The 4,648-nt window shown below is 37.4% G+C and overlaps 1 pseudogene; it reads left to right on the forward strand.

The window, feature by feature from the left end:
- Positions 1–1,586: 1,586 nt before the first annotated feature.
- Positions 1,587–1,976, forward strand: LOC145557779 (secreted RxLR effector protein 161 pseudogene; annotated as a pseudogene).
- The last annotated feature ends 2,672 nt before the right edge of the window (positions 1,977–4,648 follow it).

Genomic DNA, 4,648 nt, shown 5'->3' on the forward strand with positions numbered 1-4,648 from the left:
GGTTCGATCAATGATGAGTCTTGCTGATCTTCCAATTTCTTTTTGGGGATATGCTCTAGAAACAGTTGCACACACACTAAATAGAAGCCTGTCAAAGGCTGTAGAAAAGACTCCATATGAGATGTGGAATGGAAAAGTTCCAAACTTATCTTTTCTTAAAATCTGGGGTTGTGAGGTCTATGTAAAACGTTTACTGTCAGACAAAATTGCACCCAAATCAGATAAATGTCTCTTTGTGGGATACCCAAAGGAGACAAGGGGTTACTACTTCTATAACCGTCAACAGAACAAAGTGTTTGTTGCTCGTGATGGTGTCTTTCTTGAAAAGGAGTTTATTTCCAGAAAGACAAGTGGGAGTAAAATAGTTCTCGAAGAAATTCGAGATGAGCAACAAATGGATGTGGATCAAACCACGTCAGAGGCGAGGGCGCATGACTCTGCTATGACAGGTCAGGTGTCTGAGCAAGCTAATTCATTAAGCGAAACTCCTATAGTCCCACTTGAATCTAATTCATGCGAAAATCTTCAAGATGTTGAAGAGAATATTTCTATTGATGCTCAAGCCCCGCGTAGGTCGAGTAGAACAAGGATCTAAAACAAGCAGTTGGTTGATTTCCTGTTAACGGAAGACTTTGAAATATTGATTTTGAAAAATTCTGAACCTACTACCTACAAACAAGCTTTGACGAGCCCAGACTCTGAGAAATGGCTTGAGGCCATGAAATCCGAAATGGACTCCATGTCTGAGAACAAAGTTTGGACCCTAGTCGACTTGCCTGATGGGGTCAAACCTATTGGATGCAAGTGGGTGTTCAAAATAAAAACAGACAAAAATGGAAATGTCTATATCTATAAAGCAAGATTGGTTGCAAAAGGATTCAAACAAATACATGGTATAGACTATGATGAAACCTTTTCTCCAGTGGCAAAGATTAAGTCAATTCGGATACTTTTGGCGATTGCTGCACATTACAATTATGAAATTTGGCAGATGGATGTCAAAACCGCCTTCTTGAATGGGTTCTTGATGGAGGATGTGTACATGACACAACCTGAGGGTTTTGAGGATCCAGAAAATCCCAAAAGAGTTTGCAAGCTTCAAAGATCCATTTATGGATTGAAGCAAGCGTCTCGGAGCTGGAACCTTCGATTTGATGAGGCAATCAAACAGTTTGGTTTTCTCAAGAGTGAAGAAGAATCTTGTGTCTACAAGAAATTTAGTGGGAGTAGCTTAGTTTTCTTGGTTTTGTATGTAGATGACATACTACTCATAGGAAATGACATACCAATGCTTGAGTCAGTCAAGGAATGGTTGAGAAGTTGTTTTTCCATGAAAGACCTTGGAGAAGCTGAGTACATTTTGGGAATCAAAATCCATAGAGATAGATCTCGAAGGATGCTTGGACTGAGCCAAGAGACTTATATTGATAAGGTTCTGGCAAGGTTCAACATGGAAAACTCTAAGAGAGGATTCATTCCCATGTCACATGGCATTTCGCTTAGCAAGAGTCAGTGCCCATCGGAGCCTGATGAGTTGAAGCGGATGCATGAGTAGCATACCTTACGCCTCGGCTATAGGTTCTATCATGTATGCCATGATATGCACTCGACCAGATGTTGAATTTGCTCTAAGCTTATGTAGCAGATTCCAAGCAAATCCAGGTGAAGCACACTGGACTGCGGCTAAGATCATCCTAAAGTACTTGAGAAGGACTAAAGGAATGTTTTTGGTCTATGGAGGAGTACATGAGTTGGTTGTTAAAGGTTATACTGATGCAAGTTTCCAGACCGACAGAGATGATTACCGCTCGCAATCAGGGTACATCTTTTGTCTGAATGGAGGAGTAGTGAGTTGGAAGAGTTCAAAGCAAGGCACTGTAGCAGACTCTACGACAGAATCAGAATATTTAGCGACGGTAGAAGCAGCTAAGGAAGCTGTTTGGATGGTTCCTAACAGAGCTAGGCATCGTACCTAGTGTTCTAGAAGGAATTGAGTTGTTTTGTGATAATAATGGAGCTATTGCACAAGCAAAAGAACCAAGATCAAATGACAAATCCAAGCATGTAATGAGGAAATATTACCTCACTCGCGAGATTGTAGACAGGAATGATGTCAAGATCTGCAAAGTTCACACGGATAAGAATGTTGCTGATCCACTCACTAAACCTCTCCCTCAACCCAAGCATGAACGTCACGCTAGGGCTGTAGGGTTGAAGCAAGTGTTAGAATGGCTTTAGATTGTTTTTGTTTAGAGAAACTTGTTACAATTTAAAGACATGATTTTGATGTTTTATGTTTATATGGTATGAAATTTTTATCTTATTTAATTTTGGTTTAGTATTAAATAAAATGTCCAATATGTTTTATTGAATTTAATGGGCTTGTCAAATACGTGATTTGATGAATGAAACTCCATAAGTGAACTGAATTCATAAAATATTTAAGTTCCTAATATGAGTTATTAATTTGGACATAAATGACTCAATAAAAGGATTAGCATATAAGATTGATTGATAGTGTCGTTTCATGGGCTATGGAAACATGGAGATGTTTAGTCAATCATATGGATATGTATAGTCGATACATGATTGAACAGACCTACTTAGAAGTTCTAAAACTTCGCAAATTATATTAGTGGATTCCTTAGACATGAGTGGAACACTACTCATCAATTCAATGATTAGTGTAACTTTGATGTTGTCAAACGTCATGCCGTAAAAGGGGACTATAAAGGCAACACTCGAGTTGTGCTAAAAGTTGAGTGGGAGTTTTGGTTGCCACAAGATTGAATAGGTCCTCCTATGTTAGATAGGATGGGTATCTTGGCCTCTTGAAGAGTAAGAATTGAAAATGCATGGCCGTGCTCAAATGGATCATAAGATGATCATTTGCTTAGCAATTCAAACTCGGATTTCAAGAAATAATTTGAACGCTAGTATGGATAGCATAGAGATGTGATCATACTATCAAATTAGACACTAAGAGACTTAAGGAATTTGAATATTGCATACTTGTCTCGAACAAGTGGGAGATTGAAGGAAATGTGTCCTCGACTTTAGTGCAATTACTTAATATAATTATGGATCGTATTATGGAGATAGTAATTCGTTTATTTGGGTCGTCGTCTGTTCGTCTTGCTAGAGAATGCTATAGAACTTTGGGTTAGTAAGTAACAAACCCGAAGCTCGCCTAAACGGATCCTACAAGGTCACACATTAGGTTTGGATCAATAAAGAAACCCGAAGCCCAAAGTGGGCCTTAGGGTGACCGGCCAAGGAGGGAAAGGGGAGAGAAAACCCTAACCTAATTAATAATAATATGATTATATATTAATTAGTGATTTGGGAAAATAAATATATAGTATTCAATTTTCTAAAAACAATGTAAGTTTTCTCTCTAAAATTGGTTCTCTACTCCAAGAAAGGTGAAAGGTTTTTCCCGTCCAACTAGCATTGGTGGAGTGTTGATTCAACCTGGTGGACCAAATAGAGGAGTTGCATTTGAGGCTCTTTATCTCCGGTAGAGAAGAAGATTGCTAAGAGGATTCACGCTTCAAAGGTTAATTCTAAACTATTATGTGATCCTTTATTTGTATGCATGAGATCCTGTTTAGGTGCGTATGAATGAGATTCATGAAATTCCGCTTAGAGTACCTAAAACCCTACAAAACAACCATTTCATATTTGATCTTGATTGGCCCCCCTAATATAAGATTTCTGGTTCCGCCACTGAATACTACCTCCGTTATTTTTAGTTGACGCCGTTTGACTTTTACACTAACTTTGACTTCCTTTTGTGATTTATAAATACAATAATATATAGTCATGTGAGATGTTGTTTGAATTTTACAATATTGATATTTAGAGATATTAAGTGTTAAAAACATGTGTTGACTAGCGTGATGATGGAAAGGTCTCAACTAAAAAAACGGAGTTAGTACGTAGTATTTGCTATTGAAGTGAGCCCTTTGTCATCCTTTCTTGAATTAATCAAGTCATAATTGAGAGTCATATAATGAAATAGTATTATTATTTGTTCTTACTATTTCAATCAAAAATACAATATCATCATCCTAATACTCGCATAGTATTTTGTAGAGTTTATTGTTCTTTTTTTAAAAAAAAGTTTTTGTAGACTTGTATTTATGCGTCTCTTCAACGTTCTCTGGAATACAAGTATTCATGGATACATGATTACATGGTTATAATGGGGGTACGGATGTCATACCGGCTCTAATTCCTTACCAGCAGTCCTCAGATTTTCTTTATTTTTAATTTTTTACATGGTAAGTTTTGGAAGGTGCCCCTCCTATGACAGGAGGAATGAGGTGTGGATCGAACCTAGGTCATTCTTGGGATAGATGGAGGGACAAACCATCCATCCACTCTATGATCCTCCACAAGCAGTCCCCAAAATAACGTAATGTGAACAACAGTCTTAATTACTCCGTAGGAGAAATAAAAGTCTTTATTTATTAATTATTATATGACTAGTAATTGTTTAAGTCTCACTTGACACTTTAATAGTCCTATTGAACAACATGAGTACTACCTCTATTACATAAAGTTACAGCTAATATATAACAGAGGTACGTATTACTTCGTATGAAGTTCATTGTTGAAGAATATTTCCTCGAACTACCCCAAA

Source organism: Chenopodium album, chromosome 9, assembly GCF_948465745.1.
Source record: "Chenopodium album chromosome 9, dcCheAlbu1.1, whole genome shotgun sequence".
Taxonomy (NCBI): Eukaryota; Viridiplantae; Streptophyta; class Magnoliopsida; order Caryophyllales; family Amaranthaceae; genus Chenopodium; species Chenopodium album.